Here is a 16,022-nt window from a genome sequence, read left to right as displayed (position 1 = left end):
GGAAGCAGCCACAGCGGTTCGGCTTTAGAGACCAGCAGCCAGCAACTATGGTTTAGCTGGTTATCCATCTTTCTTTCCTCATTTTTCCACCCTCCGACAGCTCCTTTTCACCGGCCCTTTTGCTCCCTTCCAGCCACAACATCCACAGAAAGCTGTTTTTTACCACTCTGGTGTTGTTTTTATGCTTTGTTTTTTTATCAGGTATACAGCCAGAAGAATATAATAAAAGAAGTGAATGACAGACAGAGGCAAAGCAAACAGACTTACATAATAGAAAGAAATCAATAAAAGGTCAGCTCCGAGTGGAAGGCCGATGTTCACTGTCCTTTCATGTAGTCCAAACAGAACCATATTGGACAATAACACATCAGACAACAATATATATATATATATATATATAAGACTTCTTATCTAACATCATCCCTTATCTGAGGCGTCACTGCCAGAACATCCACAGTACAAAGATACACGTGAAAAATGCACTTTTCTTCTTCCTTCCATCCATACAAGGCTCTTCCACATGTAAATATCAAATAAGAGAGTAAACGTACAGCAACAGTCAAACATCCCCAAAATATTCAAGACACAGTGACGTGAAACAGAGAAAAGCAGCAGATCTTGATATTCAAAAGCCAAGAACCAGCATGTTTGAAATGTTTCCTTGAATATTACTCTGTTCATCAATGACTCCATCAAAACAGTTGGTGTTCCCGACATTCATTAATGGATTACTTGACTAATCCATTCAGCCCTGTCCTTAACTTACTTCAGCAGATGTCCCTCTGGTTCAGGCTGCAGTTGGTACAGTCAGTGCTCATAATGTGCCCGCCCGCAATGATTCATCTACAGAAAAAAAGTACTTTTCTACTAATCATGCCTCAATGTGACATTGTGATTCCCTCTATAATGTTGCATTGGGGTCACAGTGACCTCCAGTGTCTCCACACGTTAAGTTGGATGAGCCATGTCTCCCAATTGAATTAACTTCTGTGTGTGTCATCACAGTCATGTTCCAACTTGTCCGTACATGTGTTTTATTCAGTCTCAACAGGAACTGCCCACTTTCCTCCTTCAGGAATAATAAACGATTGAAAGTTTATGTAGGTCAGCTTTTTTTGGACTCTAGGTAACTTCTGAGAGAGGAAAAAACACATTCTTCCTTTTGCTTTTACAAATGAAGAATTTAATTTAAGTAACTGAGTAGCCCAATAAAACAAATCCCTTCTCAATTTAATTCACTCAGGTTTTTTTACTCTTTTTTTTTGTGCTACATCCTCTCAGCCTTGTGTGCCTGGTGTGACCAAGCTCCCAGAAACATTCTGAAAAAAGTGGCTGATGATGATGACGATGGATGCATTTCTTTCGAGTGTCACAAACTCTGCAAAAATGATTCAATTCACTGCCACAATTTCATCCAAATGGTCCATTGACATCTGGAAAATCTAGAAGCTGGATCAGCCGATGGAAATATCGAGTGCACATGCTCTGTGGGCCTGACAGTGTGGACGATCCAGGTAATTCTACACCTGTGATGTTGGGCTTCGTTGGCCTCGTGCACCACTGAGAAGCTTTATCCATCAAGCTGTACCCAGATTTCCCTCGTTACATCCGTGGGTTTGACCAGCAACAAGCTAACGGTGGCCGACATTAGCTAATGTTAGCAAACAGTAGGTAAATATCTTGCAGTGCGCAGCCAGTTTGCAGTTTTCTACAACTGTTTTGTACTTCTGTTAATGTTACACTGTGTTGTCTGGTACAGTTATCCTTTCATAAAAATAACCCTATACACACTGGGGGTTTGTTGCCAGCCGGCAGCCTTGCTATGGTAAGACCTGTAGCTACTGATGCTAGTTAATGTTAGCAAACCTTAGATAGCTTAGCTATTGCTCGTGAAACTGACATTATCCATCCACATCCATGAGTTTGTGACTTTTTTCTACTCGTGCTGCTGTTAAACAATGTCAAAGCATTTCGCATTATTCTGAGACGTCACTTGTGGCCACTGTTTTCAGCTTGAATTGCACAGCTGTGACACAAAACAGTTGACGTTACTCCATGTTGTCAGATTGGAAACAGATCAGCATCTCTACATGCTGTAATCAGAAAACTGCAGAACAATAAATCGAGTCACAGTCACAGATTACTCTTCTTCTATTTGATGTTTCATCGTGGCAGTTGTCAGTTTTAGCAACGTATTGCTGCAACGCTCTCAGCTGTAAATGTGTTGTTCATGTTTTTTATGCTAGGAAACATGATTCTTCAATATTTTGGACTCTAGTAATCCAGTTACATGCACAGTAATCTATTACTTCTTCCCCTGCTGCTGCCCTCCCACGCCAGGCCAGACCGGCTGAGTCAGCTCCGCTGCTCTATCACGATTCAGCCTGACACACTTTCCCTCCCTCAGCCCCCCCCCTTCATTTTCCTTCATGAATCTCTTCATTCACTCTGAGCCGCGTTCAGAACTTCCTCACTTCTCTGCGTTCGCCGTCAGCCTCTTTCTGTTCCATCTGATTGCAATTGCTCCCTCTCTGTCTCTTCGCAATAAGACATAAACATCCCACCCTCCACCTCTGCCTCGCTTTTCTCCTCTGTTTTATTCTCTCGGCCCCCTCGCTCCCTCCCTCCCTGCTGGCTGCCTTCAGGGTAGCAGAAGGGAAGTGAATGGCTTCAGCCCTCCCAGCTGGTCCCATCACCCAGCAACCCAGAGCAAAACAAAAGAACACACACACACACATGCAAGTCTACGAACAGGCAACACACACACACACACACGCACACGTTCACTGGCAGATGAGTATATGCATGTTCTTAGACACATGCAGACAGATATGCAGATGACTGCACACACACACACACACACACACACAGACCAGTACCCCCACCTTTGCACCCCCAAATTCACATCCATAAACAGCCAGCCACCCAGCCGTCCCACGCAGACTCCCACCCATCATCCCGTCCTCCAGTCCCCCACCCATCACCCATCATCCCCTCCCCAGCACCCTCTCCAGACACCCAGTCCTTTGTCCACACTCTGCTCTGCACACACACGCACACACACAAGGGAAAAAAAAAAAAACATATTTGGGGTTGGGGGGGGACAGACGAACATGCGTTGGTCCAAAAAAGAAGTCAGTCGACACAAAGCGTTTGTGTTCGTGTTTGCAGTGCTCACGCACAAGCATTCACACACACACACACACACACACACACACACACACACACACACACATAAAAACTACAGATGAGCACCAAAACAGGGCTCAATTGTTATTTTACATTCTGTGAGAAGCCTGTGGCAAGTCACTGCTCACGAAACCTGCACGGCTGTGTGTGCGCTGAAGCCCCCCTCCCCGAGATCCTGTGATATTTATATCATCAGTGTGTGGATGGTCGATGTTATTTCGTGATGAAGTCCTCTGACCACTGTAACCGTTTACTTTTGCGTCATTTAAAGAATGCTTTGGAGTTTAGACAGGCCTCAGAAAGGCTGAGTAGCGATAATAAAACAGTGGGTTTCATTTGTTTTGAAATAACTGCGCGGTGGCTGAAAGTGGGTATGATTCAAGCAACACAGTATGTTTGTAAAGCTCAGCAAAAACTTTTTTTTTAATGACCAGAAAGCTCAGTGATAACGAGCAGGGCCGGATCAAGACACTTGGGGAGCAAAATGAAACTGCTCACAACAAGGTCTGTGGACTGTCTTGAGTAACCAGGTCACGATTTTCACGTTTCAAGTCACAGAAATTGAAAGTAGTTCAGATGACACACGGAGTCAAGCAGGGTGTATAGGCGTGAAGAACGATGTGTAACAGTAACCTTTACACCCTGACACGATTCAAGCATTTCAGACCCAGTTCAGCTCAGTGAATCAGACTGGCCGCAGTATTAAGAACCAGAATGGAAGATAAGTAGGTGGTGAAAGTGGCACAGCAGTTGATTTCAAAGCGCATCATCTAATTATAATTTCAAAGCATCGGCAGGTTTTTTTTTTTTTTTTTAAATCATGGAAATTCAATCTTGACCTCAAATCATTTCAATTGGAAGGTCCATCTAAACGAGTGTGTCAGTGGGACTCCCTCAGGTGGCTCTGCAGTCAGAACATCGAGGCACATCAAGGCAGGAGTCGGCACAAACCATTCAACACCTTAAGATCTCTGCCGCTACACCCTAAAGATTCACCAACCCCTGACAGAATGACTGGACTGGTGTATGACGTATCACAAGTGTCAGCTGTGAGAAACACCACGAGCAAAATGCTGGAGACCCTCGATAAGGGACTAGATGAATGGAAACAAAATTCACATCTGACTTCACATAGAGTTTTCCACCGTGTTTTGTGCTTCCTCAGTGGTGGCGTTCGCTTGGTTGTAAGGGAGACAGATCAGTTGTCATGATGCAGCCTTCATATGGATGGTGGGTCACAAGATAACAGGTGGTCCCGTGAGAAGTGAACAGACAGAAGAATGTCCTGCTCTTGTCCCCGTGCGTGACCTTGATTCCATCCTCATCCTGTCTCGTAACCCAGTGCACACCACAAACAACAAAACAGCAACAGTCTGTGTTTTTTTTCTGCAATAAAATGTGATATGCTCACATGTGAATCTGCACATCCTGTACGGAGCATTAAAAAGTCAATACATGTTACAGACCACATCCAGACAGTTTTATGGCACACGGTGTCTGTGCGCGTAGCTGTAGTCTTATCGATTCTACTTTTCATTGAGTCTACATCCCGTTCTCAGTTGTCGCCGTAATGCACGAGGCATGAGCACACGAAAGGAGATCGACGGCAGCCGATTTTGGAGCACCGCTCTCACAGAGGGACTGAAATAGAGAAGCTATTGTGCAACAAAATAGAATTCATCTTGAAAATATCAGAGGCAAAGCTGTCAGAGCAGGGCAATGACTGGAGGGGAGAAAAACAAACTGGACTACTAAATATTTAGTTTAACTTTCTCCTTCAGCACAGTGATTGTGAGCCAAACCAAACCTGTTAGAAAAAAAAATGCTCTGCTTTCCAAGCCTTTTCAGCCCAAACTGCTCGAACAAACAAATAGAGGGAAAGTGAAATGAAATGTGAGGTTTACTGGAAACACCACAACGTGGAAAACCTGAATGTTGCTTCTGCAGGCCGCAGGAACATAACAGCTAATAGGATGGAAAATTGGGGGGAAATGATCTGAACTGAATCCAGTCCAGAAACATCTGGTGTGATCCTGTCTAAACACTCGACTCAAAAGTCGGTCTGCTCCCACACCAGGTCAGTTGAGCCTAGTCCACACTGGGCTCAGGCTAGTCCAGGTTGAACCCAGTGTGGATTGGTCCAGAGCTGAAACAGCGCGGACTGGTCCAGTTCAGACCCCTCCGAAACAGCAGTGTCCCAGTCTCATCTGCAACGCTCTTAATCATAATCCCCCTGTGTAGCGGCCCCAAAACTCAATATGACCCACAGCAAACACACACCTGACCACACACAAACACACACACACTCCTTATACGGCAGAGCGATGCGTTTGCTGTCCTTCACATTAATAATTGAGCAGAGAAATCCGCTGCGGAACAAGCCTGCCAGAGAGTCATGAGAACTGGCCGCAGCTGTCCACACACAAACACACACACACACACACAATATACAGCATATTAGATAGAATGTCTTATTAAAATCTGTATGTTGCAGCTTGTACCGTAATAGCCATGATATAGGCATATGATCGCAGTGCAGACATACGATACGTGACTTTTTAGCCTGTGATGCTTCAAAATTCATAATTCCTGCGAACAACCCCTCATCACAGGCTGCAAATGTCCATTAGTCGTGAGCAGCTCAACCAAGAGTGATTATCCTATTTGAGTTGATAGAATTTCAATCAATTAGTGTCACTGTCACCTCACCTAACTCTCTCATGACCCCTCACATTTGTGTTTGACCCTCTGGTTGGTCTGTTTTTCCTTTCCTTCCGGGGCATCAATCCCGTGCGTTTCGATTGATTCAACCGTGTGCAGTATGTGCATGCATGACCAGCTGTGTGTAACACGGCGTCGCGTGTGAATTTGTGGCCCCACGCGCGCACACACACACACACACACACAGACACACTACTTGCTTCCACACAAAGCCCAAATTATGGTGTAACACACATCATCATTCAGTTGGAGACCCAAACAGTAATCTCCCCAAATGCTACTCTGCACCACTGACACAGATATGAGCCACTTGAATGGCTGCCAAGCTGACACAGCACTGTATAACAAAGTATATAATCATTAGGCCATAATCATACAGTGGCTGCAAGCCAAATATCCCAATATCAGGCCCGGCCTGTTAACACTCCCTCACTCATTTACCACGGCTGATTCTTTCAGCGTGGGCAGTCCCTAATGCAATACTGTGTTAATGACTGAACACTGTGCTGTATGAATTACTGTTGCTGCTAGTGGGAGGACACATTGTCCTGAATATAGACTGAGCACACACTTGTATCTATGTAAACCCATATCAGTACACACTTCTGGAATGTGCTATCTAAAAAGCAACACAATTTAAACATCTCAATTAACGATTAGATAACATCTGTAGTTCACACGTCTGCAGGTCGAGCATGACGGAGTAGGGAAATGTCATGAAAACAGAGAAGCTCTGCACAGAGCATGTCCTGCAGAGGTGCTGGCAGCTGCAAGACCGCATGAACAGACAAAATGTGACTTTAAGTCAAAAGCGAAAAGAGTACACAGCTGTTGATGCATGAGTAAATATAGAGTACACAGTAATTAGAATAAATTAGAGCCGATTCATTAACTAATCTGTTTATCAATCGACAGAGGAATGATCGCCACCTATTTTAAAAATTCATGTAAAGGTTTTTAATAAAATGCATTAAAAATTTGCATTTTTAACCTCACAAATAGAGACTCGCTGCTTTTCTCGCTTTTATATCGAATTAAACTGGATATCCAGGGGTTTTGCAATGACATTTAAAGACATGAACTTTAACTGTACAGGACTGTGCATTCTTTTTCTTTGACATCAGAGATAGATAAATAAAACATAAAAAATAATAATTTACACTCAAGACTATGAAGGTGTTTCTGCTATGCAGCTTTCATGTAATGACCATTACTTTTGGATTCGACCCCACTGATTCCTCGTACTTCATATGAATGTATCATACAGTATACTTGACTAGTCTATTATTTAATAATTATTTGCTTGTTAAAATCAGAATTCAGGATACCAAAAGCCGGATCCTCGTGTCCTCCATATTTGCCATTTCACATGCAACACACGTCTGAGTGACACTGAAGTAAACCAACTGCCGAACACAAACACACACATGCACACACACGTACACACACACGCACACACACTGTTGAATGCAAAACACACACTGGCATCACCGCAGCCTGATGATTGTAATGTGGAACTGCGCTCGTTCAGTGAGTCTGAGACAATATGTCGAGCACTGAGCAGCATGTTCTCACTGTCATTTGCACATTTATAGAGTGGGTGGGAGGCTGCGTGGGAGGGGGTATTCCAACAGAGTACCTGATGTAACACGGACTACTCTACAGGTAGTGTGGCAATGAGTCACAGTGTTGAGGAAGGAAACATGATAGCATTAAGGATAACATGATAACATCTGTGTGTGTGTGTGTGCGTGCATTTGTGCATGTTCTAATCACAAAAATGTAAACTAGACAGATGTTTGTGGAGTTTCATAGATGACGTCATGATGTGTGACTCCATCATAGTCATAGACAAGACATGACAGAGACCAGAGGGTCATCGTTACAAGGTCGTTTCCAAAAAACTGAATGTCAGCAAGACATAAATCTGTCTGTTAATCTGACGGCCGTCCGTCCATTCTTCGTCTCTCTGAATGCAGCCTCATCTTTTATTAATACTTTGTTCTTTTGGCACTCATTAAGAGGCCCGCACTGCAAACACTGCTCTACTGACATCCGATCCCCCGTTCGTGTGTGCTTGAATGCTTGAGTGTGTTTGTGTATGTGTGTGCGTGTGTGCGTGTGTTCTGCATGTACAGCATGTGTGCCTCAGATGTATACTTGTGTAGTCTAGTCTCCTCGGGATCTCTGAATGCAGTACAATCCTTCCACAGTCATTAGATACTAGATGCATTGTGACGCACATCATAAAACGCACTGTAAGTACGGTACATGGGAAACAACATGTACATATAATGTTGCAACGAGTCATGGTTACAGCATAACGCTTTTCCTTGGAGCTAAAAGTGAAGGAATCTTAAAGGGATATTCCGGTGTAAGATTAGGTGGGTGTTTGCTACTGAGCTTGCATGACAACAGATGAATCTCACAGCTGAGCGAAATCCATCTGCTGATGAAGACCAAGTGAGATGACTGACAGTCCTTCAAAAATACAATAAGCCGACCTTGAGTTGGACTTTTTTTGTGATATTACAAATTCCAAGGTTGAGAATGAACTTCCAAGAGTGTCGATTTTTCAAACACAGGTTCTGGGTTTGGTTTCTCCATGTTGTTCAACATTTTTTGTTTAACGTGAAGATATCATATTGTCTGTCAGAGAAAATCTATTCCAGTTTGACTTTTTCTACCATTTTCTGAATGTGACAAGATCTCAAATACATAAGAAACAGTGTTATTCACAAATTCAAGAAGTGAAGCACTTATTAGGAAGGTAATCTACAGATTTTCAGAGCACACCAGGAGTCACAGAAGGCAGTAAACATAAAGTGCCAAATATGTAAACATTAGCGTGCGTGAAAATGTCTCACTTGTGTCTCATAATGCCTCATGGTAGTAAAGTTGAATGAGGTGGTAAACACACACACACACAGACAGACAGACACACATAATCAGAATGTGCAACAGAAAGAGAAAGAGGGAAGCGAGAAAAGGTGCCGCTCGTGTGAATATTGAAAAGGAGGTCAGTGCCTGAAGGGGTGGGGCGATGGTGACACGCTCCGCTCAAAGTAAAGGCACTGAGAATATCGCGCTGTCACACACACATACACACACACTAGACTGTGTATTGTCATGGTGGATTGACAAGCGCTGAGGTAAACTAAAGGTGCGTGTTTCATCTTTGCATCTTACCGATAAGGAGAAAATGCTGCTGTAAATCTTACAAAAACTTCATAGTGGGCTGCTCTTCAGAGTCATAAAGACCTCTTACATCCATTGGTGACTACATGTGATTTGATGGAGAACTTGCCTATACCTATCACATCAAGATAACATGTTGTGGTTTTAGAGCCTGTCTATTCCTGGATGAAGAAGGGGAAGCTTTATAATTTGTCATATTCAGTAACTGAAGCTCCGTTAGTCTTTGAGGCAGCTAACTGGTGACTAAACCCCGCCCCCCCCAAGCACCAACCCCCTGCATTCAAAGAGTTTTTTTGGTTTTTGTTTTTTCCAACCTTTCTTAAACCAAAAATCCAAATAAAAAGTCTAGAAAGTGGATAAAACTGTGTATTTGTCTGCAGTAACGTAATTCGCAGCCATTAGCATGTCCATCTAACCAGCCCGTTGTAATAACCTCACATTACCTCTACTATTGCCATGGTAATAAACATCCAAATCGATATTCAATTGTCTTTTTTTAGGGAAGTATATGTTGCGTTAGCTCTACCTAAAGAATGGCAAAAGACTGATAAAGAGCCAGAAATGGAGCTCCTCTGTGGAGACACATGTCATGCTTATATTAGCACCTTAACTCACCTCCATGTTATGTCGCATTTAAGGATCAACACTTCTCACTGGCAGGACGGCAGCGAGCAGAGGAAACATTTGCAAACGTGAGTTGTCCAAAAACTCTCTTTTTAGTAAACTCTGTGTACGCAAACAATGTTCTCAGTGCACCTTGTTCACCCTGGTGATACCACGAGCAAAGTTTCATGTTGTGTCGAGTCTTCTTAGCGTTTAAAAAATAGGTATTTGGAAGCTATCGCTAATTTGCCCTAAGCACTCCCACTGAAAATGAGTTTGACCCGAAAACGAAAATATGGTAAATCTTAAAAGTGCCTCTTTCATCGTAATTATGCTTTTACACAAAGGTTTGACTCATATACATTCACAAAAAAAAGCCTTGGTTGCATTTTGGTGAGAGTTTCACTTTAAGAATAATGCTAGGCTACTCCTTTTTCCATGTCATCAATCAGCCAGTAAGTATGACGCATGATGGCTTTTTGGACTAGCTAGCTTTAGCTTTAGTCTTCAAGTTCATTTTTAGACCCTTTCACAAGATTTTTGTTTTTTAAAAAAAGGTCACCTAGAAATATCCTGCCTGACGGGGCCTTTTTTGTTGTTGTTGTTATTGTACCAATATGGGGCTAATTTAGCTAACTAGCCAACTGTTTATATGCGGTTTGAGAACAGTAAGCTATACAGGTGTCGCAAACTCAAGTAATGAGGACCAGGGTTAGCGAATGATCACTTCTTCAGTAACACTGCAATATTAACTAGCTCTCTAAGAACATCTTAATCAACCGCCTTTTCATCTGTATTATTGTGATTGGAGCTCACAGCCAACACCAGTGTTTCATCAAGTGAGGAGGAGTATTTCTGGGCACTGAAACTCATGGTAGTCAGTATCTTGCTGGTGAGCGCCAGCCGATGGGAGACACAGTGAGGGTCCGGCATGACATTCAACAAATGGCAGCTGAAGCCCACAGTGTTTGCAGGAACATGATCTGCACCTCCGCCTGCTGTCCAACTGACCGGTAAGCCCCCCTCACACTTCAAATTTAAAAAGATTATTCAGAATTCAGTGGCTGAAACATACCCCTTCATCCACAGGTCCATATTAACAAGCTTATTACAGCATGTAGACACAAGGGAAACTAAGCAGAGGGTCAGATGCTCAGGTTCACCAGATAACCCCTAAATTAGAGGGCATACCTGTTCACTGTTAGAGCGAGCGTAGTGCCGTGGAACGGCAGTCCTACTGAGGGATTATTGTGTGGCGATGCTATCATCACAACCACTCTCCCACTGTCTATTTATAGTTCACAGAGCTCTCCCTCCCTCTCTCGCTCTCTCTCTCTCTCTCTCTCTCTGTCTCTTTCAGTCTCTCTGTCAGATTCTCCATACTGAATGCCAAATGCATTAAAAGGAGAAGGTCAGAAAAAAAACAGAAAACACACCAAACCAGCAGTTAGTGGTTTCAGACTCAGGGAGAAACACAGCACCTGTCCTGGATCCTACACAGATTGCTTTTCCGAAGTCGGTAAACTTCATTATATTCCCCCTTTATGACATGCAACTAATCAGTTTCCATGACGGAAGACAGCGTTGTATTGTATTTGCATGGTGGATATTGGTGGATGCCATTTCAGAGCTGTCCTGCTCAGAGCAACACATGACTGGAACACAGCCAGACATTTCTGTGGACGGTCTCTCCAAGCACCAGGCTCTTCTTCACACCAAGACAGCTGTCTACAGCCACAGGTCCTCCTTCACCCTCATTTTGAGACGGTCAAGCGCTTATTAAAGACATGTCATTAAGATTTCACCCATGAAGTCACACCTCATTTGGGGAGTGGTGTATTTGAACCCCGGATTATTAAATTTGGTTTATTTGGTCGGGAGAGAACAAACTCACCCACGCTTGGCTTCGAACACCAGCTATTCTATCATGTGGGTCAACAGTTCAGTGTGGCAGCAAGGGACGCACTTGCCAATCTTATTCCAAATTGAGATCAGATTTGATTATGAAAAGACATGCAAAACCTTTTTTTTTTTCAGGAAATCCTTATAAGTATCCATTCAATCTGCAAAAACAACATTCACTCGAAGGTAAAAAAATCGAGCTATGGTTTCTACTGCCCAGTTTCCAAAATGTAAGGGACTGGTGCCTGACCACCAAAATGTGGCCAGGCACCAGTCTCTGCTCTCAGCTAGCATTTCAGATGTACTGAAGGGACCTGGCCATAGTTCAGAGTCCTGAATGTATCATCCCAGTGTTCAGACATCCAGTGTCGGCTGCTGGATGGCTGCTGATTTGGCCTGCCAGACGGGCCGCAGTGTCTGAGCCCCAGGCTGGGAGCACAGACGAACCACGGCACCTTAATCTGGATTAGCTGCTAAATTAGAAGCCTGGTCGCTTGTGTAATCCCGTTGACAAAGTTCCGGCAGCCCCCATGGCCATTTGACAGCGGCTGATTCATTCAGGCCAGACCAACAGGGGCCAGACACAGTAGCTGACTGATACGTACAGAAAGTAAAGTTATCTCACATAAACATTAGATGGACGCTGAGAAAATATCCACTATCCTCAAGTTACAGCTTTCAAAAACTACTCACGTAAAAGTATCATCAGCTAAATGTTCTAAAAGTATTGATTGCAGAGAAGAATGGCTCCTGTCAATATTGTAACATGAAGCCTGCCCTATTGCTATTCCCTATTCTGACACCTATTGCTGAGCGAATTGCCACCGAAGCAATTTTGAATACTTCGCCAGGTGTTTATCGGTCTGTCTGTCTGTCTGTGGAGATTCTGTCATCGCGATCAGACAGTGCAGGACGCAGCCACGACACTTTACAGGTGGTAGTGATCAATGCAAGAGTACCGGAATACACAGGGTAATAAGTCAGGAAGGGGGATGAGCTTTTAGGTGGAACTGCTCACAACTCTAATTCACTGTATAAGGCCACACTTATAAGGAAACCACTGGTTTGATCTTTTAGAACGGGCTATGTTTCATAATTTCGTAGATTTTTTTTTTTGTATTCTGAAAGGTAAATAGTAACTACGGCTGCTGAATAAATGTAATGGAAAAAGAGTTTCAAATGTCCCTCTGAAATGCAGCGGAGGGTGGAAGTATATCGTTGCATAAAATGGAAGGACTCAAATGAAGTGGAAGTACCTAAAAATTGTATAATTTTCCCTTCCACCACTGTGTGACTTCAGCCAACACACAGTGAACTTCAGTGGGGACATTGTGGGATTGTTAAAGTTGATACCAAATAAAATGAATATATATTTATGAAGTATGACGACATCATCAAACCTGTACAGAAACAATGCAACAGCAGGTATGCGCAGAGCTGTAATAACGGTTAAATGATAAGTCAAGTGAAAGGAAATTAACTGCTAATTATTTTGACTATCGATTTATCATTTCAGGCATTTTTCAGCCAATGTCGCTGATTCCAGCTTCTTAATTGTAACAATTTGATGTTTTTGCTGTTTTTGGACTGCTTGTCCACAAAGAAATGTACCTTGAAGACGTCACTTTGGGCTCTGAGTAATGTTTTGCTTTTTTTTAAAAATTTTTTTTAGATTTTTATAGACAAATGATTACTTGTGAAATAACCTGGCAGATTAACAGATAATGATAAACAATGGTAAATTTCAGGCCTGCTGTGCACTATATGCAAACATAATATTAATAGCCTGCTACTATTACTACAAAAACCACCACACTAAACATTTAAAGAATAATCTGACAATCCTGCAATTATTTATTTCTTTTCAGTCTGAACTTGATGACACTAGACGCATGCGCCTAAACACACACACACACACACACACACACACACACACACAACCACAGCGCAGGGAATGCTCAGCTGCACTGGAGCAGCGCAGCAGCAGATCAGGATATGTCTGTCAGTCAGTGGTGGTGTGTGTGTGTGTGTGTGTGTGTGTGTGTGTGTGTGTGAGCTAAACACAACTTGGTTATATAATCCAGGCAGCAGCAGCAGCAGCTTTACCAGGAGCGACAGAGTACACTGTGGCCAGGTTATCCAACACCTACAGGTTTCACCCCCATGAAAACCTTTCAAAACCGGACCCCCTGAAAAATGTCTTACAGGAAAGTATATACAGTATATCTCAGGAGGAATAAAGAAAATAGGCCTACATGTTGATCTTTAAAATCCTTATCTAAATTCGGCATACAAACAATGTGCTGAACATAACACTCTCTCATGTCAATTCAACTTTTAGGAATGAGCCTCCCTGTTGCCACTGTCTATGACAGCAGCGGAAGAATGTCGGCGAAAACGACACCACCGCCAAAATCTAAAATGTCATAATAATAAGTCACATCTGGTGTGTCACGTGTGTGCCGATTTGAGAAGCAGCCTCAATGTGTTGAGTTAAATATACTTGCAGTGTGGTTGTATCGCGTCTGAGCTTCAAAAACAAGAACAATTCACCAAATAACCATTTTCTCGCTGCAATTTGGCGAGGGACCTGCGCGGCACAGTGATGCGTAACGGGATTTCCACGCTGCGCTCTTCCTCTTGAGAAAGCGCTGACTGGTGTAGACAAACAGCAGTGCCTGTCTGCTCATATGTACGTTCATTTCATATGTTTACCACAGGGAGAGCCACTTTCTGACCGTGTTCAATGTGCTTCAATAAGGAGGCAACGCGCGGACGCATGAAATCCCGCGGACCGATAGAGAGGAGGCAGGAAAAAAACATAGCCAACTAATTACAACCAAAGACCAGCTGACACCAAAACACTCGACAAGAGTTCAAGATGCAGTTTGAGATACTCACCCTCTATGGTAGATCCGTCCAGCACGGAGCTAAAGTAGAAAAAATAGACTTGGAAGAAATGGCTTTCGGGATTTGTTGTTACGACAGAAAGCTCACTCCGCTGCTGATGAGATGTCCAATTTCTAAATTAGCAACAAAAACAAAAAAAAGAAAGAAACTGATGGACCACGTAGAGACTCAGTCCACCGTCTCCAATGTCACAGATCGCGGCCAATGCGAAGTCATGTAAGCACAGTCAGTTTGGTGCTGCATTTATGTGTGGTGAGTCAAGTAGTAAATACGGCAATCTACCACTCTGTCCGTAGGCGGTCAACGCATCATAAAAACTCGGCTCAGTTTAGATTGTAGATGCTGCATTACGTTATAAAGTGCACTTCATGATAGCTTTAAGGTGCAATTTAATAGGGTAAAGGGCTTATACGAGATGAAATGCAGCGTTTAAGCAATACATGTCTCATACATCGGGTGTGTGAGAATCAGTGGGCCCAATTATATTGACAATTCAGTTCCAAACCTTTTAAATTAACTACCCATATAGAATAAGATGAAGACATTGGCTACATCTTTAGATTCTCCCTGCTTAAGTTCTCCAAGATTCTTACATTCTGGTTAAAATGGAAATATGCTATGTAATCCCACAGTCCCTGAAGGCGTCAGCAGGCAGTGTGTGACAGACATGTCGTGCGGTGACTCACAGCTGAGTCACAGCGTCGTGTCCCGCCCACAGCGCGGTGGCGGCCAATAGCGCCCGTGCGGAAGTAGGCACCGCGGAGAACAGTCACGCAGCCCACCGCAGCCCCTCTGTGTGCGGTTTAAAAGGACGCCAACTCCCGGTCCATGTGCGGAAATCATACCCATTGACCATTAAAAGCAGGTGGGCGGTCATACATGGTACATATTCATATTCATAGGAACAAGGAAATAACAGTCAAATCATATGATGATTTTAAATGTCAGTGATTAAATCATAAAAGTGAAGTTTCCCCAATCTAATGTTTTAGAGTCTGTCATTTAAAGCAGCATGTCAGTTGTTATTATTGACAGAAACCAAATGTATATTTAGACCACTGACTGTGAAAAGATACAAAGAATCTCAATGAAATATATTCCATGAGTACACAGGAACATCGCCAACACTATTTGTCTTCTCCAGAGTGCAGACAGAAAGTCGTGTCAATACATGTGTCATTGTGTCTGCCAGATTCAGACCATACAGACATTTGCCTGTTGCGATGGTACACCACACACCATCACACCACGAGTGCAGATGCTGTTCAGGGGACGAGCACAGAGCTGTGCACTTTATTCAATGTCGAAACTTCAGACAGTTTAACACTGCACATCCCTGGGTCCTCAGCAACACACCTGCCAAATGTGAAGTAGATCGGATCGACGGTTGTTGAGATATGGTGACGACAGACAAACAGTTTCCTTGCTTTATGGTTAGACTTCTGCATTCTTGCGGTTAACCAACAGACTGGACAGACTTCTATTCGGCTCTGACCAGG

General features: G+C 43.3%; 1 protein-coding gene across 2 annotated transcripts in view; it reads right to left on the bottom strand.

The window, feature by feature from the left end:
* The window catches only part of sertad2b (SERTA domain containing 2b), a 36,607-nt gene extending 21,252 nt beyond the window's left edge, over window positions 1-15,355 (bottom strand). For both annotated transcript variants that reach the window (XM_037123073.1, XM_037123072.1), the window contains exon 1: window positions 14,515-15,355. The gene's annotated coding sequence lies outside the window, so the exon portion shown is untranslated. The remainder of the gene's footprint in view (window positions 1-14,514) is intronic.
* Window positions 15,356-16,022: the final 667 nt, after the last annotated feature.

This window comes from Acanthopagrus latus, chromosome 15 (assembly GCF_904848185.1).
Source record: "Acanthopagrus latus isolate v.2019 chromosome 15, fAcaLat1.1, whole genome shotgun sequence".
NCBI lineage: Eukaryota > Metazoa > Chordata > Actinopteri > Spariformes > Sparidae > Acanthopagrus > Acanthopagrus latus.
The sequence above is the reverse complement of the archived record's forward strand: the minus strand, read 5'-3'. Positions and strand labels throughout refer to the sequence as shown.